Source organism: Girardinichthys multiradiatus, chromosome 11, assembly GCF_021462225.1.
Source record: "Girardinichthys multiradiatus isolate DD_20200921_A chromosome 11, DD_fGirMul_XY1, whole genome shotgun sequence".
Lineage (NCBI taxonomy): Eukaryota > Metazoa > Chordata > Actinopteri > Cyprinodontiformes > Goodeidae > Girardinichthys > Girardinichthys multiradiatus.
Genome location: NC_061804.1, coordinates 26,802,230 through 26,828,746, shown reverse-complemented (window position 1 = coordinate 26,828,746; position 26,517 = coordinate 26,802,230). Strand labels below are relative to the sequence as shown.

Sequence of the window (26,517 nt, the reverse complement as noted above, 5' to 3'; positions counted from 1 at the left end):
AGCTCCGCAGTGGCAGGGCTTCGGGGGTGGATGAGATCCGCCCTGAGTACCTCAAGTCTCTGGATGTTGTGGGCCTGTCATGGTTGACACGCCTCTTCAACATTGCGTGGCGGTCAGGGACAGTGCCTCTGGACTGGCAGACTGGGTGGTGGTCCCCCTTCATAAGAAGGGGGACCGGAGGGTGTGTTCCAACTACAGGGGGATCACACTTCTCAGCCACCTGGTAAGGCCTACGCCAGGGTATTGGAGAGGAGAGTCTGGCCAATAGTCGAACCTCGGCTACAGGAGGAACAGTGTGGTTTTTGTCCCGGCCGTGGAACACTGGACCAGCTCTATACCCTCTACGGGGTACTCGAGGGTTCATGGGAGTTTGCCCAACCGGTCCACATGTGTTTTGTGGAAGGGGAGTTCCTGCTTCAAGTGGAGGAGTTCAAGTATCTCGGGGTCTTGTTCACGAGTGAGGGAAGAATGGAGCGGGAGATCGACAGACACAGTAATGGGGTCACTGTGCCGGTCCGTTGTAGTGAAGACAGAGCTGAGCCGAAAAGCGAAGCTCTTGATTTACCGGTTGGTCTACGTTCCTACCCTCACCTATGGCCATGAACTTTGGGTCATGACCAAAAGAACGAGATTCTGGATACAAGCAGCTGAAATGAGCTTCCTCCGTAGGGTGGCCGGGCTCTCCCTTAGAGATAGGGTGAGGAGCTCGGCCATCAGGGAGGGGCTCGGAGTAGAGCCGCTGCTCCTCCACATCGAGAGGACCCAGTTGAAGTGGCTCGGGCATCTATATCGGATGCCTCCTGGACTCCTTCCTCGGGCACATCACACTGGGAGGAGGCCCAGGGGACAGCCCAGGACACGCTGGAGGGTCTATGTCTCTTGGCTGGTCTGGGAACGCCTTGGGCTCCCCTCGGAGGAGCTGGAGGAGGTGTCTAGGGAGAGGGACTTCTGGGCATCTCTGCTGAGTCTGCTGCCCCCGTGACCCGGTCCCGGATAAAGCGGAAGACAATGAGTAAGACGAGTAAGAGTACGAGTACAGAGCTGCATGATTTCAGGAAAATATTCATTGCGATACTTCTACTGAAACTTGGGATAACAATCTCGATTATGATTAACCTTCAACTTTCAGGACGCTTGTTTTTCTTTATCATAACACAATGTTTGTATCACTCTCCATGAGTTTTAGCATCAGACGTGAAACTACTCCTGGTCTGGGCATTAAGGGAAATTAGTCCATTCAACTGACCACGCAGATACATATACATATGCAGAGCGTAAATGCATTGCACTTTAAATATTAAGTTCTAGCAAATATTGCACACACTGATATTGCAATTATGACTGCAATTCTACACATTGTGCATATTTTTATGCTTTGAGAAGAGTTTTCTTTAGTGGTCTCCTTTAGTTATTTAGTTACTGTATCTATTAAAGTTTTGATCAACCAATAATATCATGTGAAGGTGTTTCACTCATCGCTAAACATCCATGAACATTTGATGATTTCAGTATAAAACATTCAGCATTCTTGGAGATTAGTGCTCTCTCCAATACATCTGTGCAATAAAAAGCTGGACATTTTTAAAAAAGCACGCCCATCATCTGCAGCTGTTTCAACCCATGATTTAACAGCCTTTTTCAGGCTAGCAGTTGAAAACCCACTCTGAGCTTACTTTGGCTTTGGAGGTTCTGTAACTTATCCCTTTCTGTTAGTGCACGAGTCAGTAGTAGTAGTGGAGTAGAGACTCCGTGTGATGGTTATGCTGCTGATGTAACCGCAGGTGACACCTGCCGAGCCCCAAAAATTTGGTGGCAAAATCTCTGACACTGGATAAACATGAATGATTCTGATTGATATTGAGAGCAAAAATAACAGGAAAACAGGCGAGGGTCAGACAGGCGAGGCCCTGGGAACGCCTGTCTGATCCAAGGATGAGCAGTCAGAAACCGTCGTTTGAGGAGTCTGTAATCAAACAGTTCTCAGAGCAGAACTGATATTTCCAAAATGAAGCTCTCTGCTGAATGCACAGGAACATATTATTACATTAAATAGAGGCATGATCTGAATTATATTTTAGCAATGAAAATCCTATATTATCTTCAATACCTAACATCAAGTCGGTGCCACTTTACCCATTAAACAGCTCTGACTATAGTAGTCTGCAGTACAGGATTACAAAATGGCAACATCATTCACTTCTAGCCTGGTGTAAACACTCCCTGTTGCAGAATGATAATAAAAAAAAAGGCATGCTATAGTAAGATGCTCATCTCAGTTTTGTTTTCTTAACTGTATGCGATTATAGGATTTTATTCATTCAATTCAATAGGCTCAGCCACAGCAGAGGAGATAATTCTGCCTAATACTTATCAATCATTTTATCTGTAGGTGTGTCACTTAATGTGTTCTGGTATTGGGATCGGTCGTTGAGCTTGCAATGATTGGTTAAATTAATAGCAGCAGACGTGTGATTCAAGCTTATGCTTAGTCTTGCTGTCATGCTGTCAAGCTTATTAACGCTGAGCCTGAAGTGAGTCAACCTGATAGGCGGTCTGTTACACGGTTCAAGTTTCAGCAGTATTACTATGAAATCAAGTAGCTAGCCTCTCTGTGATTGTTGGCACTGAAACACAGTTTAGACACATGTTTCTTCAAGGTGCCAGGTAAAGACATCATTCAACTGTAAAAACAATACAATATCATTAGTGTGACCATCTGGCAACAAGTGGTCTGACATTACCCTAATAAAACATCTCCTTTTATTATAAGAACTGATTCTTGTATAAATTGTTTTTAACTGAATATTGAACATTTTTTGTGATCAAATTGGCAACATTATTGAATGACTGATTCAGACAAGAGGTCTTTGGGTGCTAAACTGGACTTATGTTTGGACTGAATAGAGGGGTTTATGTTTTTTTTTATAGCTTTTTTGTGGGATTTATAATTAAAGGCATGACACTCAACGGGTTTAAAAAGCACTAATTGAAATGGTACAGGGAGCTTTGAACCAAGAACGGGTGGGCAGGTATGAGATTCTCACCACATGATAACCTTGAATAAAAATACCACTGTGACAAGGTATATTTACAAAATATCCAACTTTAAGTATAAAACAAATTAAAAAGCAACAGAGCTGAATTTAAGTGCTGCACAACACAAATATAACTAAAGGCTCCCACAGAGTCGGGCGTACTGTGAGCGGCGTGGACTCCGCAAACACTGTCCACGCATGTTTGAGATTCCATACTCAAGCGTACCGATTTCCCACATTTCTCGCGAGAAATTCCTACATTTCCCACACTTTCTGACATGCCGTCATCTGACGAGGAGGAAGAGCTTATTTGCCTTGTAGCTTTGGAAAAACAAAAGAAAAGAAGCTGGTGTATAAGGCCTTTTAAACCAAACTAGGGACGAAGAAGTGGAATAAACCTGTCAGTGTGTGGCAGCGTGGCAGTGATATTGCGCAAACTTGCAACTTGTTGCTGGGAGCAGTGTGTCACGTATACAACAGTTCGATGTGGAGCAGTTTATTGTGTGACAGGACGTACGCAATCATAGAAATTGTGCTGTGCGCGGACATGTCTGGTGGAGCCGGGCGTACTTGTTAAACATACAGAACATGGTAGCAGCAAAATAAGTAAAACCAACAACTAAAAATGGCTCGTGTTGTGTTTAAAACCCAGAGAAAACAAAGACGATTTTTAAAAACGTTTTTTTAAACAGGAACATATTATTACATTACATAGAGGCATAACCTGAATTATATTTAGGCAATGAAATGCTTCTCTGAGCTCTACTTGTCTGGCGTATTATATCAGTTGGATGGTCACATCTTGCTAAGTTTGAAGATTTTCAGATGATGATGGATGATTCAAAATTAGGGATATCGCTTTCTAACTTAACCCTGCTTTGACCTTCCCTACAACCTTCTCCCTGGCCTGTCTGCTGTGTTCCATCTACTTTTTTAAGGAGAAAGAAGTAGCCTTACTAATATTTAATGGCAAATTATTCCACAATTTGGGTGCAGTGGCAGCAAACACCCAATCCCATCCCCTCTAAGCTTCAGTGTAACTTTCGGAACAACTTATGTCAGTTGCTCAGCAGACCTTGGGAACCCAGGTGGAACATCAGGCTGAAGCTTACCGGGGAGGTATGATGGAACATTTTAATGCTGAAGAAAAACTTTTAAATCTATTCCTTAGGGGACAGGGAGCCAAGGAGAGAATTTGTGAAGTATGTTCACCACTTTGTGCTCTGGTTAAAAGTGGAGCAGGAGCGTTCTGGACCTACTGAAGAAATGAATAGGAAGCTTGGTAGACTCCAACATAATGAGCATCTCAACAGTCCAGATTGTAATTAATTGGTGAATCACTTTTTCAAAGTCTGACCTGGTCAAAACAGCTTTTATCTCAGCAGTGGAATGTAAATCTGCAATACAGTGGAAGGACATCACATTTTTCCACAGAATAGAGCTGAAAGGAAGTATATAAAGACAAATCACCAATGCTTGAATTGGGTGGCAATCCTTTAGTGTCCACCCCACGACTGGTCATGGTTTCCAAACAGCCGAATTAGCCTTTTATGAAGGCAAAAGTGCAATAGTCTTCTTTGAGCCAGCTGCAACAACAGCTGGAGCAGAGCCAGCACTGCATTACCCTGTGCTTCAAACAACCAGAGAAAACTCAGGTCATTCTGTCCCTTTCTTTGGCATCTTTCAATGGTAGAAACAGCATTTTACATCTATATCACAAACCAACTAGTAATTACAAACAAGTTATTTGTATCCACTTGATTTAAGAAATTTTCTTAGGCATTGATTTTCAAACAATAGAGTACTTCAATGTCGTTAAAGTTATGACAAAAAAGACAAAAATTTGCATTATTTCTGCCCTACTTCTCATTCTAAAGACATATTCACAGAAATTAATAGCTGCACAAGCATGAGAAAATGTGCTTTGCTTCGGCGCAATGCTGTGATGTTTGCTCTGTTTTTACAGACAAGGTGTGTCTGTCACTTTATGTGGATCCCACAGGCCAGACAGCTCTGGCAAAGGAGGCAGAACTTTTGCCTCGGGAGAGATGGATGGGCCCGTAGATCAGTGCAAGGGGTGTGAAGGGAAGGTGGCAAAGGGAAGGAGGGAGGGGTATGTCTCAACACGCACCCCCTCTGGGTAGATAACATCTAAAGCACTTCCTCCCCTTCGCTCTCTGCTAAGAAACATTTTGGAAAGGTAAGGAGTTGGGGGTAAGACCCTCAGTGTGACCAGAATCAAATCGAAATTTAAGATGCACAAACAGAAAACCAAAACGTAAATCCAGGATTCTTCTGTCATTTCTGATAGCAAAGGAGAATTTTTTTACACAGCTTAGTAGGAATTCTGTAAATTGAACTGGCATGTGGAACCCCACTTGCTTGAGGAGGAAGTGGGGCCACCTGGGGGTGTTTTCCACATAACATGCAGTCCTGATATCAAAAGAGACAACAATTCCAGCTGTGTCGCCGCTCCAGCTACACACCAGATCATATGGAGGAGTCATCCCAAAACTCAATCCTCATCTAACCAGCATCAATTTCTTCTTACTGATACAGAAATGCAGCAAATCCACACTCCCCTGCTTACTTTCAAACACGTGCAACAAAAACAAGACAGAATAAGACAGAAAACGTTCCGCTGAGGGTAAAACAGAGTCGAACTGGAAGCTATCTTTTATCAGGCTTTCTGAATTCTGTCTGTGAATGCACTGAATACAAAATAAACCAAAAATGAGCTAAATGTATAACAGCAAATTATATCTCTACATCCAGCAGAGCCTGTCACTCCTTTTTAGAAGCTAAAATGGATGCTGAAGTGGTTGCACGCAATGAATCTGGCCTTAGGCGCAGACCTGGTGAATGCTGATGTGCTGAGCTCTTTGGTGTGGAGCCGCTCAGAAACGTGCTGTCTAGGGCCCCTTCAGGCCAGTTGGACTACAAGAGGGACAGGAGCAGGTAGGTAGATTAAATATGAATCTTTAACATGCCTGTCAACCACAGAGATGCTCAAGGAGGAGCAGACTCCAACTTGAGTATACTTTCCAAAATATGTTTTCCTGGCTGTTCTGTTCCCAGCTAATCAGGCTTTGAGGTTTTTTCTTGACCATGAGGTCGCTGACCGTGCCCTTCATTATGTTTACATATAGGCACTCCACCACATAAAGTCAACAAGAGAGCTTATCTTGAGCTAGTGCACAATCTCTGCCTTCAAGAGGCAGTAAATGTGCTTGATAATGTCATGACTGAAGCTGTTTCAGTGGTGACTTTGTTATCATGCGGTCTATAAAAAAGGCAGCAAACCATTTGTAGTCACTGGGGTCAAATACAGCACCATGGCAGTACAGTTTTGGTTCAGTTTAGTACAATTTATCAAAGTCTTTGGCGCTTATTTGATATCAGATTCAAAAGTTTTCAAAGATTGAAACATAATTTTTGTTAGATTAGTTGCATATGAGCAATATAAGCAGAGTGAGACATGTAATACAGTTTCATCGACACCTTGAGTATTTTTTAAAGTCAAAGTAATGTATAATGCATTGGAAATTAAAGCAGATTTACTGACAATGATGTTGCAAAAATAAAAATTTTCCCTACCTGAGAAACCACTAAGCATACCTCATGACATCCCCTGCCTCTAGCCCCCTCCTGCTTCCGCTTCATAGAGAAAACACCACTGACCTTGCAAGAGAACGTTCCTACAGTGGAGTTGTTGTGAGCAACTGCAGAGATATAAAAGAATGCTGACAGCAGACAAAGGGAAAAAAGAAAAATCCTGCGCATAAAAGAGGGACTGATAAGCTGTGCAGGTTGGTGATAAGAGACAAAAGCGGTACGTGCTGAAACGCGCTGTGACCAGGGAGATAAAGGCCGTCGATAACAGACACAGAGCTGAAGGTGGCGAAACACAAGCATCTGCAATGGACCAACAGGAAGAAAGAAAGGGTAAGCTATGGAGAAGGCTATAGATGGAGGGTGAACATGGAGGTCTCTGTGTCTCTTTTACAGTTGCACCTGTGAGTAATCTAGAGTTTGTCAGTGTGCTCCAACGGGCATCTGTACAGGCTTCACTTCCTTTAAATGGTCCAGCTGAATATGTAATCTGTCTTCTTTCATCCGCAGCCTTGATTTCCACCCTTCCACATACACCGACATGGGGGCATGGAAATGGCACGTTCGTTCCTTATCCACTGCTCTTATGCATGAAAATAAGAGACAACATCACAAACCAAGTTCTATACCCATCTACCAAAAGAAATTAATAAATATTAATGACTTTGTAATATATCCAGGTGTTCATTCGATTGGAATTTTTCCTGCTTTGATTTGTTTTTTGAACTTATATAGAATATATACAGTGGCATTTCAAGCCTCTGACAATAAACAAGTATGAACAATCTAACACTGTCTCCATTTATACTGTGTAAGAGTCAGAATGAAGAATGCAGGATCATCAAATCAACAATTAGTTTATCTTTTAAAGTTGAAAGAAATACACTTTCTATGTTCTAAAACATCTTCAGATTTTGTCAACTTCAGTATCATTTATAGGTATTGTATATAATAGACCAACACAAAGTAATGTAGAATCGTGCCCATTCTTCGGAGAATAGCTGAATTCTCATGTGAGTGTGGGAGGAGAACCTCTGACCCTGTATCAAATCTTTTAAAGCTTTTTCTTCAGGATTGTCCTGTATTATTTAGCGCCATCCATCCTCCAATCAACCTCTGACTAGCTTCCCTCTCCTAGCTGAAGAAGAGTCCGCCTATAACATGATGCTGCAACCAGCAGGTTCCACCATGGTGATGGTGTGTTCAGGATTTTGTGCAGAGTTAGTCTAAATTAGTGTTGTGTATAAAGTCCTTAGGGCTTAACAGACCAGAGGATTTTCTTACATATATTTGCTGTGGCCCCTTTTGTAGATTGCAAACACAACTTCTTATGACTTCTTATGGCTTTCTTTTTGCCACTCTGTCTTGACCTTATGTATTATAACACATACTTTGTTAAACCCAAACACTTGACAAATTCTTTTATTTTGCTAAAGATTCAGTTCATCCTTGCAGTTCATCCTTTCATCTTAGGCCCTCTGAGGTTTTTGAACTGGAGCTGATGTTTGAGAGGATTTATAAACTTTAAAACATCCAAGGAAAGCCCACAGGAATATAACGATAAGAGTGTTTTGTCTGTCAGCACCCTCTGATGGGTTCTGATAGCGACGGTGGGGACAGAGGAACCCTCAGGTTAACCCAGAGTTTATGTGGCTGTTTGATGTTTTCACATCCTCCTGCTAGAAACCAGTCCAAGCATACCGCACTCTACAAGAAAAGGAACATCTGAGACGAAAAACAGAGGATCCGCAGACATCAGCTGAGCCGGAAAAAGAAGCAGCACAGAGTTACTTTCACTTTAAGTATTACAAGCAAATCCTCAACTACACGAACAATACACAGTGTACATCCAATGCACTGGCTACTGCCCCTCTTGCCCCTCTGTCTTAAGATAGGCGCTTTGCCAAATACACCAGATAGTTTCATCCACAGCTGCATGAAGCCCTAAATAACAATAGAGTCCACTCACTGAAGCTAACCTCTCTAAACGAAGAAAGGATAAAAAGGGGGAACCAATGTCTCAAAAAAAATCAGACATCTCCATGCCGGAATTTTCAACAAACTTTTCCCTGTAAATATTATCCCATGGCAGATAAATGATAGCACTTGTATCGAGCAAAGCTTTTTGTTACAGTGGGGAAAAGTATGCAGCCAACTCAAAAACTGATAGAAGCGGACATCAGATTCAAAAGATAACTGGATTTGTTTTCTTCATGCTTTGCAGATTGTGCTCTCCTTGAGCCAAAATGTATCCAGTCTTTCACATTCCACAATAAAACTATCCCAAATATCTGCAGGAGCATAATCTTAGCCATTTTATTGATATGTTGTTGTTACACATGATGTAATTAAGACAAATGTGTTTAAGAAACAAAGCAGACTGCTATCTGAACCCTTAGATACCATCTGTTTCTGTGTTTTGTAATGGACCAATGAAGCAGAACATGCAGCTTCAAAGCTTTATCAGCATCATGGTTACAATGATCAATCGCAAAATGTCCCGTGTTATTAGTGCTACTAAATAGCACTAATAACATGCAGGTGCAAACACATAGACCGCAACATATGTGAGCAACCTGTGCTCATTTTGCTTCAGATTGCAGTTGTCCTTGTACAGTAGTCATAAAAGTGAGAGAAAAAGAAAAAAAAGCTGACTTCATATCCATACACCAAGAACATATTTGACTATGAATTATGTTAGAGACTACAATTAAATTAATCATAATTTATCCGATTCACTGAACAATTATATGCAATCTGTATTATAACAGTTATGTTTATTAACCCCCAGTTCTGAGACATTGTTTATGCAATGTTCTAGTTATTCATTAATACATGCACATTAGAAACTATATCAGACATTCTTTTCTGGATGAGAGGATGAATGTTGCCCTCTGTGACATTCCTGCCCTTTCTTTATGTAAGGCAACAATGAAGAAATACTTTACTACAGTTTTATAGCTTTTAGAAGATGGAGCAAATAGTTTGCGCCCTAGGAATTCGTCATGTAAACATACATAAATATCAGTGACCTTTTTCCTCAAATTGCCATGCCAAAAGAAAAAGGTTATTTTGCTAGCCCTTTGTAATCTGGACGATGTGCAGACTCTGGTTTGGTCCAGTTTTGGATTTGCAAAAATCATGCATTTCTTAAGGACATTAAATCAGGCCTACTCTCTTCATAGTTTTCTCGCCTTGGAAATTTCTACCTCTGAATAAGAGCTGTATAGTTAGTGTGTCTGCATTGCCGGCACTAAGTCGGACCTGTTCCCGGTGCATGTTGGACTCCGGCAGGGCTGCCCTTTGTCACCAATCCTGTTCATAACTTTTATGGACAGGATTTCTAGGTGCAGCCAAGGGCCGGAGGGGGTCTGGTTTGGGGATCAGTGGATTTTGTCTCTTCTTTTTGCAGATGACGTTGTCCTGCTGGCCCCCTCTAGCCAAGACCTACAGCATGTGCTGGGGCGGGTCGCAGCCGAGTGTGAAGCGGCTGGGATGAAGATCAGCTCCTCCAAGTCAGAGACGATGGTTCTCGACAGGAAAAGGACGGCTTGTCCTCTTCAGGTTAGAGGGGAGTTCCTGCCTCAAGTGGAGGAGTTTAAGTATCTCGGGGTCTTGTTCACGAGTGAGGGAAGAATGGAGCAGGAGATCGACAGACGGATTGGTGCGGCTGCCGCAGTAATGGGGGCACTGTGCAGGTTCGTTGTGGTGAAGAGAGCTCTTGATTTACCGGTCGGTCTACGTTCCTACCCTCACTTATGGCCATTAACTTTGGGTCATGACAGAAAGAACTAGATCCCGGATACAAGCGGCTGAAAGGAGCTTCTTCCGTAGGGTGGCCGGGCACTCCATTAGAGATAGGATGAGGAGCTCGGCCATCCGGGAGGAGCTCAGAGTAGAGCCGCTGCTCCTCCACATCGAGAGGACCCAGTTGAGGTGGCTTGGGCATCTATACCGGATACGTCCCACCGGGAGGAGGCCCAGGGGACGGCCCAGGACATGCTGGAGGGATTATGTCTCTCGGCTGGCCTGGGAACGTCTTGGGCTCCACCCGGAGGAGCTGGAGGAGGTGTCTGGGGAGAGGAAAGTCTTGGTGTCTCTGCTGAGTCTGCTGCCCCTGCAACCCGGTCCCGGATAAGCGGAAGTCGACGAGTACGAGTAGTTAGTGTGTGTCCGATCATCTTGCATAATTATCCAGTGGATTAAAAAACATGCCAATACAAATAAAGTAAAATATATTGCTGCAAGTATTTATTGGCAATAATCAGTAAAATTAATTCAGATTGTTTAAATCAACTATCTTTGCTGCAGTTTATTCGTAATACTGTCAAGAGACTTTAGCTTGATGTGATGCCTTCTCCGCACCTACCTACTTTTCATGATGTGTGTGTGTGTGTTTTACTGGAGACATCTGTACACAAATATTACTATAACGCTTCTTAATGAAAATATTCAGTCACCAGCCTGAATCATAATACTACACACCCACAGCGACATTTACACAATATATTGTCATATAATAGATCTGTAACCACTGGTTATACTGATTTCTGGTTTCCTTTTCAGTCAGACCTGCAGATTCTGATTTTGACTGATTCAGATTTTATCTAAATACGTGTCATGTTATTCACAAAGTAAAGCCAATTCCCCTTTCAGTGGATGGCTGCAAATCCCTGGTGTCTCACAACAGCAGTTTGTCACTGATTATATAGACACGATGGGGTGGTAATTTTTAGAAAAAGTCAAATATCATCATATATTTTACTGAAGCATCAGAGGGAAGGTCCACTCACAAAACAATTTCCCATCCAAGCAGTTGCATCAGATGCAAGAGGCTTGGTGACAGAAAGGCTACATCCAGTCAGAGAGTAAAACAAAGCTGTGAGATCTGCTTGAACTTTTGAAAATTCAGCTGTTCTCATCTCTGAAATATTGCACAAGGTGATGATAAATTGTGAAGTGTTCAGGTTGTTTTGGACATGCGTTGCCATGATGTTTGACTAGCTAGAAAGAGGTAAAATGAGAGTGAAAAACATGGGAAACTTCAGCTGTAATTATATTGCGTTTGGTAGGCAAAGTTAGCCACACTGACATTCCTCCACACTGTGTTTGATTAGCTACAGTTTCAAAACAGTCAGAGATTTCTTCTCTTATAGTACCATACGAAATGGCCACACAAGCCCTAATTTATTCCAAGGAGTTTCACCAGCAGCCTGTGTTTTCTCGGGGAGCCTCCAACATTAAAGGCTGCTGTGCTCTATTTCTGTCATATGGTTAACTTTAACGGAACGGAGCTCTGATGACCAGAACTCAGAGCGGTGTGTATGAGTGTGAGGATTCTGAGCTGAGAGAGCAATTGTAGCCTGGAGCATTCATTTGCAGGGGGGGCTTGCTTGGTTCTGGGCCCACGTAACCTGACGCCTCCTGGTGATGGCATTTTATACTTTCACACAAGCCAAGGGTGGAAGTGTGTGTGTGTTTTGGCGAGAGAGTGTGTGCAGCTTATGATGCAGGGGTGACGGGTTTAACATTGAGCATCTAACTGAGGCCTGCTCAAGCTAGCAGAGGCCGAGTGACAGCTGGTCTTTTATTGTGGGCTTTTTGAGATATGATCATAGGACTAGACGAGGGAGAGATGTATAGTCTTAGGAAGGTACTGTCTCTGTGAGGACTTTCCATAAAGACTTGTAACGCTACTGACTGAAAAGAGGCAATGTTTATTTTGAAAAATACAAAATCCCATTTTAATCAATTTTAATTGTAATACTATGAGAATATCAACCAACCTCTCATGTTATAACATCAAACTTTGAGACATTTGTGATGTCAACAGAATAACTATTAATTGTATGCTCCACATATTTGGCATTTACAGAAGGGTAGCAAAAAAGACATTATGAAACAAAGCGATAAGAAGTCCCATTTGTAGTTTGCCACAAGCCATGTAGAAGATGCTCCAATCAGATGAGACCAAAGCTGAACTTTCCAGCCTACATGGAAAAACTATATGTGGCAAAAAAATGAACACTGCTTGTTGCCCATCACCCCGAACACACCAACCCAATGGTAAACCATGATGGTGGAAGCATCATGTTGTGGGGATGCGTTTTCTTAGCTGGGCAGAAATCCAGGGCAGTCATTTAGAAAACCTGTTGGAGGCTGCAGAAGACTTCAGATTGAGGTTTACCTTTCAGGAAGACAAGGACCCTAAACGTACAGCCAGAGCTGCTATAGAGTGCTTTAGATTAAAGCATATGATTTTGTTACAAAGACCCAGTCAAAGTTCAGACCTTAACACAAATAAGATGTTGAGTCTGTGGCTTATAAGGACAACCGACTGCCCTGGCTTTTATTTTGGGAGCCAAATTAATTTTCATGCCACACCTTTCAGATTGTAATTGTTAAAAAGTTTGAAACAATTATGAACCACTTTGGTGTGTCACATAAAATCCCAACAGAAATCTACTGAGATTGTGCCTTAAATGTGACAAAATGTAAAAAAGTTAAAGACGTATGAATGCTGTTGCAAAGGCACTGCCTAGATCTATGATGGTATAAACAGAGGTCTATTAAATGTATTCTGATGCTGTTATGTTAAAAATTCAAACGTACCATATCACAGAGAAGGAGACTGAAAAATAGCCAAACACTAAACAAACTGTTTATCAGTGGAGTCGTGCCTTCACTTCCTCACACTCTGAGTCCTTATATAATGGACTGCATATTCTGTTACAGCATACACTGATTCTTAGTTGTTATTTTTAGCATCAAGCGACACAGCTCGTTCGTCATCCAACAGGGTGGTACTCTGCTCCTATAGCACCCTGAGACCCAGAGACCCGCTATGTTCTACAGCACCCATAGAACTAGGACACCAGGAACATTTACCTCATCCATTACCCCTTTAACCCCCACCTCCTTTCACTGTGTACTGGTCAGTTGGTTCCCACACTCCCCCATCAGCAGCAAGCATCAAAGCTCTCCAACCTTACTCCCACCAATGGGCCAATCAGCAGTGACTTCACCATACAGCTTCACAAGCATGCATTGCTCATCATGACATGACCTTTCTAATACATGGGGCCTCAGCTAGTTATTTCAAACTGACAATCACAATGACATCTAAAGCCAAATGATCATAACCACCTATAAAATGTTGCTTACATTTGCTGCAGTAATCAGAAACAAAGTTGGTCTTTCCTAAATATGTTTCTAGGGCAATCTGTAAACCTGTGAATGAAGAAGAGAGACAATGTGATTGCATAAGTCACAATTATGTCTAATTAAATGTCATTTAACATAAAGCTGAATCCCTCCATACTTACTTGGTAATGATAATGAGTTTTAATATTTTAAGTGCAGCTTTGCCTCTTGTCACACCTCACATGTGTGATTGGCTTGGTGTTTGTTTAAAATGACACCCATATTATAGTCCAGTCCCTGTACCAGAATTGCTCAAACAATTCTTAGGTATGGACTCAGGTGCAGAAAAAAAAGTGAAAATGTGTACATTCGTTTAAAATGTCTATAAAAGTTTAGATATTTCTATCAATTTTAATAGATGGTTTAGTATGTAAATCTAGAAAATCTAGAAAAGTGAACCACAAAACGTCAACAGGTTAACACCAAGGTTTGAGATCGGTAACCTCCAAAATTACCCAGCATTATTGAGATAACTAGTAGTTAACTCGAAGGTAAGATATACTGTAGGTATTTTTTAACATTGGAAACTAACAAAGTGTGATCTTTATAGGACATGTCTGTCATATCCACAGTGGTTGTGTGCAGGCTGGGTGCAGTCTGTGTGTTTGTGCAGTGTTTTTTCCTCCTACACAAGGTGTGACCGGCAGGTGCAGCGGCGCAGCTGTTGCTCATCAGCGAGCAATCAACCTGGGCTCAAAAGGAGTGGAGATCCAGGAGGAGGCATCAGGACTCAAGTTCAGCATTATTAAGTTTAAAACATAATCATTCAGAGGGTAGACCAGACATTTTGTTGGAAATAAAACATACTTTATTTAGAATACAAAGGATGGGATTAATATTAGTGTTTTTATGGGTACCGGCACACGTAGGAGTTGGAGGGAATGAGAAGGCGGACAGGATAGCAAAGAAGGCAACACAAAAGAACATTAGCTTTATAATAAATATTAGTAGTTCAGAGGCAAGAAATATAATTAAACAGAGAATCAGGAAAGAGTGGCAAAAAAGGTGGGATGAAGAAAAGAAAGGAAGATGGTTTTACAGAATCAACAAGATAGTAGGAGAAGTAAGAACAGGAAGAAGGAGCATAAAAGAGGAAAGATTAATTACAAGATTAAGACTAGGACATACAGGACTCAATTCTACATTGTTCAAGATAAAGAAACATAATACAGGAAAATGTGATTATTGTGGAGAGGAGGAAACAATAGAACATGTAATATTGAAGTGTCAGAAATATGAACAAGAAAGAACAATTTTAAGGAGAGAATTTGAAGGTATTAAAGAAAATTTTATTTTGAGAGATACTTTGCAAAGAAGTTTCGGTAGCAAGCATATTCAAATTATAATTAGATTTTTCAAAAGCACTAAATTAATAAATAGAATTTGATTGTTGTAATAGTAAATAAGATTTAAAACCATGAAGAACCACACTCCATACCAGTCAGTGGCGTTAATGCACATCATAACGTTATTTGACAACTGCCAAAAAATAACACAGAAGAAGAAGAAGAGGAGGCATCAGCTCGTTGTCTCACAAGCGTGGTAAACAGCTCGACCTCTGCTGCCTTGTTTTTTACTTTTCCTCTGATTATCTTGTTTTTTCTCCTGTGCCTCTAGGAAATGCTTCTACCAGAGTTTCTGTGGGCTTAATGTCTCCTGCCATGTTCAGATGAATGTGGAAATTCCAGCCTCAAAGAACCTTGGCTGTAAGTCTCCTTTCTGCCTCCTTTCTGGACCCAGGCTTCTGGAAACAACTTTTTATCAAGCTTCTGAGAATCATCCACCTGCCTGTCCACCCTCCCACGGATCATCGTTTCCCCATGGGGCCCCACTGAATGGAGTAAAGCACAAAGTCAGAAGAATGAGGTAGTACTCTTCTCCGCTGCTGCACCCTCCTGTCAACCTCAACCATTGTGGTAAAGACTTATTCCTCCCTGACCTGGCTAAGGGCTTATTTGCTGTAAGTTTAACCATGACGGACTTTAGTATTATTGATCCACCTTTCTCAAACGCTCTCTAAGTCTCTTTTCTTCTCCCTCAGTGAGATCCCAATCCCGTCCGTTGACCCAGTCCGGATTCCAGAACGAACTTATGTTTGTGAATAAATAAACTGTTTAAACGCTGTCCTGGTTTCCTCGTGATTGTGTTTATCAGAGTCTTAAAACTATCCATCGTCACAGTCTGTGCATCCCATGGAGCACCGTTCAATCCAAAAATAGAGTACAACAAAACTGCTAAGCTACCAGGACATGGCCATCCACCTAAACTGACAGGTAGGGCAAGAACAGCGTTAATCAGAGTAACAGGTCAGAGGCCTAGGATGACTTTGGAGGAGCTGCAGAGATCCACTGATCAGGTGGAAAAAAAAAAAAATCTGTCAACATGACATGTTTTAGCACTCTACAAGTTTGGTCATTGTGGAAGATGGGTAAAAATATAGCCCTTCTTAGAAGAGAGCCATTAAAAATCAGATTTACAGTTTGGCATACGTCACACAGGGGGCACAGCAAACCTGTTGTCAGAAAACATCTAAATTCATATGAGGCTAAATACACCATCCCAGTTGTAAAACATGGTGGGGGCAGCATCAAGCTGTGCTTGTGTTGAGCACACAGTGAGGCATGTTAGAGTTAATGGGAAGATGGATGGAGCTAAATACATGCCAATCCTGGAAGGAAAACTTTTTATTTGCCAGAAAATGTTAAACCATGTATTTTTCTTCCACTTTACAATTATGCACAATTTTATTTTGGTCTAAAACATAAAATCCCAATGTGACAAAATATGAACAAGTTCAAGGGTTATATTCCTTAGACTATATTCCTATATCCTTACAAGGCAGTGCATGAGCAAAGGTGAAAAGAAAAGCTGCTAAGAGTAATTGATATCCAGTGGGCTAGAAAGAGAATTTTCTCCAGAACAGTTTACAGTCAAAATAACTGTGTGCAAAAGTTGGAAATTCCAGAAAAGTGTTACAAAAACTGCACTAAGGTGCCATATTTATGTATATTGCCTCGCAGATATTCCCAATGTTGCTTGTCAGGGATGTTTCTGTGCGGAGTTTGCATGTTCTCCCCACGAACACAATGTTTTCCCAGTTTTCACCCAAACACATGCATGTTAGTTTTAATTAGGGACTCTAACCGTGAGCTGTCCGATGTTGGACTATTGTATCTGTGTGTCGGCTTTGAGTTAGCTAACAAACAAACACAAGCAAGATGTTCAAGGATCTATGAGGTCACAAAACAATGTCTTTTTACCACCTTAAAATATGTCTGAAATGATGCTCAGAGAACTTTAAGGCTCTATAAAATGCTTTCTAAATAAATTCTTTAGCATAGGAATGAGTTTTAAACAGAAACTTTAAAACATATCTATGAACTGAATCTTAAAAAAAGATGGTCATAAAGCGAGTCAATCATCTAAAGCAGCTAAGACAAAAAAACAAATGCTAAAGTCAGTCTGTCCAGTAAACCTCCCTGAGTTTGTTATTGGTGATCATTACAGCTTCTGTTAACATTGCACCCTTTTCCTCACATTCCTAGAGACTATTGTTCTTCTGGCTGCTTCACTGTGGGACCATCCGTCTTCTTTACGTGTTTCTCAAGCTTCTTGGCAGCAAAAAAGGTTTCTTTGATCAAAGGACCTGGAGTACGGTTCGAAGCCAAATGCCTAAGGCTACCCAGACAGTTTGTTTATTCTGCATTGCCATGACAATATCAGATAAGCGATCTAAAAATATAGGGGACTAAAGAAGCAGGTAGACGCTGACAAAGCCAAGCGTGCAGGTTACAGAGACTGAATCTGAATAGTGGCAGAAACGGTGGGAGATTACTGCTCTATGCAAACACTGGCAACAATAACATAGGCATGGGATGTCCTTCGCAGTTAATTGAAACTTAGGCCTTGAACTTTTTTATGGTACAACTACAGACTTCAAGTGTTTTATTGGTATTTTATATGACAGACCAGGCCAAATCAGTGCATTATTTTGAATTAGGAGACAAAAATGTGTTTTTTAGCCTTTTTGCAAGTAAAAATCTAAAAAGTGTGGCATGCCTTTGCATTCTTTATACAACATAGAACAACCATAACTGCAATGCTTTTGATGTATGTCTTTTCATTTTTTACCTATACTTTTCTTCAAATTGGCTTATGGTCAGTCAGACTTGATGGTGAGCATCTACATCTCTATCCATCTTCCTATCTCTGACCAGCTTCAACAATCCTGTTAAAAAGAAGGATTCGCACAGCTGTAGGATTATGTTCAGGGTTATTTAATGTGTTACCTTCCCACAGCACACAACATTTTGCATTTAGGCCAGAATCTTTAAACTTGTTCCTCTCTAGCCACAGCATCTTCGTCCACATGTTTTGTATGTCCCCTACATAGCTTGTAACAGACTGTAAAGTACGGATGGCGCCTAAATACAAAAGGTATGAAAACCATTACAATGCACTGTATGCACAAATTATCCAGCAGTGAACTTATCCTCTGCTGAGGTTGTGCACTCTTTCACTTCCAAGCATTTTACTGCCATTAAATATGTTTCATTAACAGTTTGTGGAAAGACTCAAGCTACTAATCACAGTCCGAAACAAAGTCTAACCATGAACCATGCTGATAGATAGAGCATAAGGGGAATTAGTTTATTTAGCAGGGACTATGGCATTATTGGCATTAATAACAAAAGGCGATTTTTCATCTGCAGTCCCTGCACAGGGGCAGCTTGAGAGGCCGGTCCAGTGGAACACTCCCCTGTCTTTGATGGCCAAAGTCTTCTAAAGAAATGTCACCCTGATAAAAACAAGCCACAGCTTTCAAAGCTGTTGGATGCTAAGGTTGGAATGTGCACTGAAAGTAAATTGGACACATAGCTCACAGCTAGGGTTGTCCTACTGTGTGTTCAATGCTTCCAACTCAGACCACAGCCATGCAACACTACACCTGCTAACAAGGCAACCAGACATTTTGTCGTCACTATTTACTTTCATCCTGTATTTAGGTTCATGTTGAAGCCAAGTGTGATCAGATTACCTCTTTGATTTGCAACCATCTTTTTCATTCAGTGTTGTTACTGGTTGAGGGCCCTTAGTCTGAACTTTGAACCTAGAAGGCAGGATAGCAGGAAGGTGAGGGACTGAGCGAGAGATCCAGAGTTGGGGTTAACTCATAAAACCATAAAGCGTCTTGAAAGGTCGTCCAGTCGGAATAAGCGGGGGTTTGCTAACCTTTCACCTTCCCACACACCAAAAGTGTAGAGTCACAGGAAACAGTCCCTTGGGAGTGTCTTTTGTAAATTATTATTGTATGACAGTGCATGTGAAAAGGCGCGTAGACGTGACCCTCCCCCCTGCTGCCTAAAGAGTTTGTGCAAGCTGTCTCAGAAGAGCAACCGTGGCAACAGTGTTTGTGATCTCTCCCACCTGTGGAGATCAAATATGAGACATTTATTATACAGGGGGGACTTATCTGGTGCTCCCTATCTGGCGGACTATGTAACGGAGAGGCCCCGGACAGATCCACTTTCACTGCCCTGAAAGGCTGGAGAGATGACCCAAAAGAAAATCATTATGCGAGAACACAAAGGCGTCATAGGTGTGGAGGAGAAACTCTCTGAAGGGGGCTGCCCTCTTCACTCCCTGCTTGCCATGAAGACTGGAGCCGCTGGCTGGCTGCTGGGATAAAACATGTCTATATGTCCCTCCTAGGTTGTGGGAGATGTGTGTGTAAAGTCTGCTAGTGAAATAACTAGTTACCACATTTCAAGTAAATTAGGGTCTTTAGAGGAATAAATCAACATTCAGGAAGTGATAAACATTATATTTTAGTCTTGATTATATGCAGAAAACTGCACACATTCATACTGAAGAGTTATTATAAATCCAGATTGTGGCTTGTGCAATATTGTGTGTGCTGTATTGTGAACTTCTCAGCAGTCCCAGCTACTGTAGGCTGCTAGCAACATTGAACATCAGCTTCACCAATCACTAACATACCAGTATTTGTCACATCTACTAATGCTGTACCAGCACCCCTCCACTTCCAGGGTCAATTCTGGTTTTAGCTCAGCGATGCACCACTCTTTCATGTTCTGCAGGAAAAAAGAAGTGCTGTGCTCTGAACCGGATGGCTAATGCTTTGTTGACTAGTATATTTATTTACAAACGCTTCATTCAGTCTTATTTTACTATCAATGACAATAACTGACAATAATCATTCTCTTCCTGTTCCTGTTAGATTCATTGTCATAAAGGACAGAGTTTAGGACCTTGCTGTAAATACCATCACTGCTCTGGGTGACTTAATTATGCAGGTTGTTTACAGTTGTGTACACCAGTAAAAATGAGAAATTCAAATAATAATGAATTCTCTAAACACATAGGTACCACAAAAAACAAATGTATCTGCTAAACACCAACAAAACAATCATCTTAAATGACAACATCGCAATCTGGGTCACCAGGCAGTCAGCTGCTCAGTCAGCTCAATTGTGTGCAGTCTTTATGGTGCAGTGTTTACTCGCAAGTGACTCGCAGGAGGAAGCCGTCGAGGCGTGGATGATGTCAGGATCTGGGTTTGTGTTTTTGTGCTTGCTACATGTGTTCGTTCTCAGGTGGTGCTGGAGTTCTCAGGTGTGCTGGTGACAGGTGCGACTCATTCCACTGATTGCCAGGAGGAGTACTTAAGCAGGAGGCTGCCAGCACTTCAATGCAAGAGTGTTTTGCCACAGTGGTACAAACTCTAGCCACATTCCAAGTTAAGCTTCGTACTTCTACCTCGTTTAACTTTGTTTTTTGCTCCTCTGCAGATTTTGAAAGCCTAAGCTTTGGATCTATGTCACTGAGTTTTCTGGACTACATTTCCAAAAATTACTCTGGATGATCAACCCTGTCTTTGTTCTGAGGATTCCTATCCTGTGATCTACCTTTGTTTGGATTCGCATCAAGCTGGCAGCTTCCTGTCTTCTTCGTCTCCTGAGCCAAGCCACAAGCGTACTCTGTCCACCCTCCAACGTAAGCCACCGCACATCGAACTTGTTACTGTAATCTGAGCTCCACAGAACAGCACCAAGTGAACTCTCTACGGATATACCTGCTTAAGACCTGGATCCTGAATCTCATTCCCCCTGGCGACCTGACCATCATAACTCAGTAAGCCAATCTCAGTATCAAGATAACTATTTGCTCTTAGTTTAGTTTTTCCCTCCGTTACCCGTTCTCATCCATTCTCTTCACTTCTCTCCTTAGTGAGATATTTCGTCCGTTCCGTTCCTGACCATATCTTCAATAAACAACCTTTATTTTTACTTCCTCCTCCTGAGTGTTCTCTGTATGTGGGTGCGAGCTATTTCGAACATAATGACATCTTTGCAAAGTTATATTATAGAGTCAGGTGGCTTCACAAACAAGAAAAACATTCCTTTCTGAAAATGGTCAGATAGTTGAATAATTAAACAGTAAATGGCCAAAAGAACCGTGGAGCACCTTAACCAAGCCTGATGAAATATTTCCACGGACCATTTTAATAATTGGACTGCTTGGAAATAAAATGCAAAGAAATCAACAATGACTCAATACATTTTCACTATACTTCATGGCATTAACCTGCATGCAGCAACATATTCAAATAATCCATGACACATCTGATGTAACTTTAATATGCATTATGAACCACATTCAAGTAAAAGATTAAAGCAACACTGCTGCTATTGTTTGCCTAATCATCCCTCCCCAGGCCTTAAATGGTAGGGATGACAGAGCAGGGACTAAACGCCTCCAAGTTAATTAAAGGTTTTAGAGATAAGGCTCAGACAAGAAGCTACTGTCTGCCCTGCGTTGTCAGGGTGAAAAAGGCCAGGACTTCCTGCTGGGGAGAGGAAGTGTGCTTCTTAGAGGAGTGTGCACAGAGGACTGAGGGGGTAGAGTGGTGGTAGCGGGCGAAGGGTGTTCTTGTTTCCCCCAAATTAACCTCCTCAAATAAACTAGCAGAGGAGCACTCCATGTGCCCCAAAGCTACATAACTGACATCACGTTATCAGATCCAGTCCACACCACAAAAGCACTTCAAAGCACCTTCTGTTTACATATCACTTATGGGGAATCAGAGTCCAGATTTAATAAAAATAGCCTTCTGCGCACTGAAGTATGCAATGTTTACATGCCACAGAAAGTGCTATGTGAAATGATTAAGGGTAATAAGAACAACCACCTGGATATGGCATGACGCAGCTGCCACCTGATCAAATAAGCCACACAATACTGTTCAGACACATAATCACGGTATTCATCCGGGTGCTGTCAGCTTCTCTTGTCCACATAATACATCCAAAATGTGATGAGAGGAATAATACCAATGAACAGTCCTCGCAAACAGCCTCTGTAAAGTTTGAATTTACAGGACAACGTGGCAGACATTTATGAGCATCAACCAACAGGGGGCGTCACAAGTGTATGAAATTGGGATCTGTAAAAGAAGTTGACATCTGGCTCACGTGTACCATGAGGTTTGCAGATGAATTACCTGTGACATTAAGGAAAAAAATCAAAGAGCTAAATTTGTACTTGTAATATTAGAAATATAATGCTGCACGGCAGGGCTTTTAACTGAGGCATGCACAACAAATTGAATGAAAATTGAAAAGGCGAGAAAACAAAGCTTGATTTGTAGTCATCAAAAGCTCCACTTGCTATGAATGACCAAATCCGAAAAAGAGGATTATCAAAGCCATTTGTTTTAATTTTCTAATTAATACACATTATGAATCTGGTCCTTCATATACTGGGGCATATCTCCTTCAAATAGCTAATTGTGTTTTTCTGCTACCCACAAGCCTAACTAATGACACAATTACATAATTACCTCAACATAAAATTGTTTTCTTGTGATCTATAAATCTCACTATCTTGCTGAAAAGAAAATTCACAGTTTTGCAAATGTAACTTAATGAGATATGGGATCTATCAAAGTAGGCCAACTCCTTTTGTGCTCTTTAAAAGCCAATAACGGATTGAGTGATTGGTTGCTTGGTGAAGGTTTCCACTGTCCACAGCTATTTAATCTAGAGATAATAAGAGGCAGTCAGACCTGTCTGCACGCTATTAGATTGTCATCTTATGATAAGATAAAATTTATGATTTTGGGATGTGTTTAACACGTTTGGGTAGCAACCTATTTCCTATTGCTGCAGAGAAGCAGCAGAAAGTCATTGGTAATTTACCTTCTAATAAAAAGCAAAGTTGTGAGAGTAGTTTGAGAGAAATGCACCAGCAGGTATTAGCAGGTGTGACTGCTCTGCTTTTAGATCACAAATCTTTTAGATAGTTTAGTTAAACAGCATAAAATAAGCATAAGCAGCAGCTTTAACGTTTGGTTAACAAGCCAATAGAGGCATGTCACACTTAAATGTTTAAATCTGTGAAACTAATTATTATATCAACCTGAGTACACACTAAACGCGGTCTTCATATGATGGTTTCATTTAATACCAAAAAAAAAAGATTTTTAAACCAACCTGGAATATTTGGGAAAGGTTTTCACCACATCCGTGCATAAAATAACTAATTGATTAACCACATTTTTTGGAAAGATTTCACCAGCCACACCCAGACTTGCTCATTGTCTAACCTACAGAATCAAGAAATCGCTTAAATAGAACCTATCTCACAACATGAAGTAGACTACAACAAAGTCATTTACATCAGTCAGTCTGAAAAGGTTTACAAAGCCATTTCTAAGGTTTTATAAGGCACAGTGAAAGCCATTATCCACAACAGGAAAAATCACGGAACAGGGATAAATCTTCCCAGGAGTGGCCAGCCTACAACAAATGTATTGATAACTCATTCAGAAGCTCATAAAAGAACCCAGATAAACATATAAAACACTGCAACACTTACTTGTCCCAATGAGAAAGAAACTGGTAGAAATTTGAAATTAAAGGAAACAGTCCAAAGCCAAAAACACAAATTGGCAAAAAAAAAACTTGGGTTATGAAGCAGATCACCCTGGAAAAAATCAAAACCTTCAATTAGGCTTAATTACAACAGTTACCAACACAGTGATGCAGAGTCAGCTCTTGTTTCAAAGAATGGAACAGCCAGTTATTGGGTTTAGAGACAAAATCAGGACAGATTGATTTGGATAGCTTTTTTTCACTTACTAAATAGAATGGTCATTTCAAAGTTGCTTTTTATACTTGCTCAGGTCACCTATGATAATAAAATTGGTTTGATGATGTGAAAAGTGTGACAAAGAAGCAGAAACCTGAAGAAATCTGTATCTGTATCACCAAAGTATATTTGCTTTCACTTTTTCACATGTTTTTGTAGACCGTAAGCTTAGTAAAAGATAGGTTTATGACTGGATTTATAAAGATGCAGAAAATGCTAAAACACACACACAAAATATAGTTTAAAAAAAGGTTTGGTTTTTGTGGCCATTTAATATATTTCCATATTTTGGTTGTTTTAATAAAAGTTAGGAGAAAGAGCATCAACAGCATGTGAAATGTCACTATGCATCAAAAGGAAGTTTGTTTTTTGGTTGAGCAAGACCCAGTTTGGTTGTCCAGAGGCAGAGATCTAACTCAAGAGCCAGGTCAGCATGTCACCAAAACAACTCTTCCAGTAAATGTTTAAGCTTCCTCTGTTGTATACTGAATTTCTGTAGGCCAGGGATTCTCTGGCTTCATGTTCAAAGGTCTCAATCTGATTTCTAGGTAAAGCCAAAGGTCCAAAACTACTACGGATGAAAGAAATCCCTTATATTAAATTTGCTTTCTACGTACACTACATCTACAATTGGTTGTTTGTGACTAAAAGCTCCTCCAATACTTGACAGTAAAGCTTAATGAGCACTATAATTTTATAAGAGGTTCGAACTTAATTTCCCTGGGCTATCGTTGCAGTGGTGGTGATGTGGTGTGTTTGTGTGGTTGCAGGGAGCGTGGTGGGAGACGCCAGCCCTGGGTGCTTGCCATTGGCCGCCGACCGGGGACCTCATGCCAGGTGAGTTTTTCCAATCCTGGTGTGAGGTCAGTGGCTCGGTTGTGGACGTGGTACTCGGTGGTGTCTGCCCTGTTGCACCAATGGGTGAAGGCTGGGGTGGCATTGCGTGGGGCCCATGCCTTGCCGTTATGGCGCGCTGTGTGGTGAGGGGCAGGATGCATCGGTTTGGACCAGGTAGACCCCTCTTTTGTACATGGCCCCCTCTCCGGATGAGGATGGAGGTTGTTGAGAACTGGGGTCAAGGTGGGGGGTTGGGGTCCAGGCCAGGGTTGCTGGGGGTCCAGTTGCCCCTATGGGGCATCGGCACCTGGACCTGAGAGTATGGGGAGTATGTATCGGGAGTGTGAGTGTACGACGTCCATTGTTGTTTGTCTTTGCATTGGGTGAATGGGTGTGAGTGTTTTTATGTGTACGCATGAGGGTGGGAATGTGTCATAGTGACTGTGTGTGCCTGTTTTTTGTCAGGTTGGGTCTTGGACTGCTCCCTCTCCTGGATCAGTTTAGGCCCCCCATCAAATGTGGGACCTATTTCCTTCCCGCCACACTACCTGACAGTGGTTGGTGTCTCTGCCCGCTGATTTACATGTAGTTGTCCGGGGCTGGGTGCTTTGGTGTATGCCGGCTCATGAACCCCTGGGCTCTGTCGGGCCTCTGATTGGGGAGTGATATGTCCCAGGGTCTCCGGGTCCATAGCTGGATCTGCTCTGGCATAGACAGCTGCCTGCGGGGCCTGTGGGTTCCTGTGCTCTTGGGGGGCCTTTATATGTCTGTGGCTCAGATATCCTCCGTATCTGTTCCAGGACCAGGGGGGCAGGTCTGTGGCTTCTCACATTCACTATTGCATATTTTTATGGCGAAACCCTGTATACACAAGCGCAATCACACTCAGACCCACAGGTGTTTGGATTCAGGGGTTAACAGACACACAGATGTTCTATATTGAGCCACATTTACCACTAATTACATCTTGCATTCATATGTACCGTGCACTTTTCGGTAAAAAACCTATTATTATGTATGTTTCTGTAGGTTTTGAAGAAAGCAGGGTGTTATCTTGTAATCTCTTCATCCTTCTTTCTCCCTTCCATTCTTTTCTCCTCTCCCCTTTTCCTTTTTGCCCCACCTCTTTCTCTTTCGTGCTTCTTATTTTTTCCTTTTTGTTTCTCTCTCAGTGTCCGTAACAATTGAAATAATCCCAAAGCAGTTTCTAATAAAGTTTCTGTTATAAATATCAAGCAGAGCTTTAAAGTGTTAGCTGTAATGCTCCACTTGTGAAAGTAAATCTTTTGGGCTTTTTCTTGGCACTCAGACAACAATTCTGAGTACTACTCTGTTGGACAGGACACGGTTAAAAGCATAAAATAAAATAAAATAGAGCACATGCCAACTTAGAGTGAAAAGTGGCACTGTGTGCCTTCAATGAGCTAAATCTATGGCCCAATAAAATTTGTTTTTCTGTATCTAAAAATACAATTTTAATTTTATTTCCCTGATTAAATTTTTTAATGTTTATTTTAACGGAATTCATCTTTTATATATTGAAAACATTGTTTATCTAAAAAAGCATCTAAAAATGTGGTTAAAATATAATCGTTACTGAGAAAAAAACCACAAGTATTTTAGGCTTTTAAATAGAATTTTTTATAAGGACAGTTAT

General features: G+C 41.4%; 1 protein-coding gene and 1 long non-coding RNA gene across 2 annotated transcripts in view; one reads left to right on the top strand and one right to left on the bottom strand.

The window, feature by feature from the left end:
* LOC124876615 (E3 ubiquitin-protein ligase RNF43) overlaps positions 1–26,517 on the bottom strand; it is a 125,830-nt gene that overhangs the window by 78,281 nt on the left and 21,032 nt on the right. The window lies entirely within an intron of this gene.
* Positions 6,750–7,437, top strand: LOC124876616. Its single transcript, XR_007040341.1, has 2 exons — positions 6,750–6,980; positions 7,158–7,437. It is a non-coding gene; the product is annotated as an uncharacterized LOC124876616 (long non-coding RNA).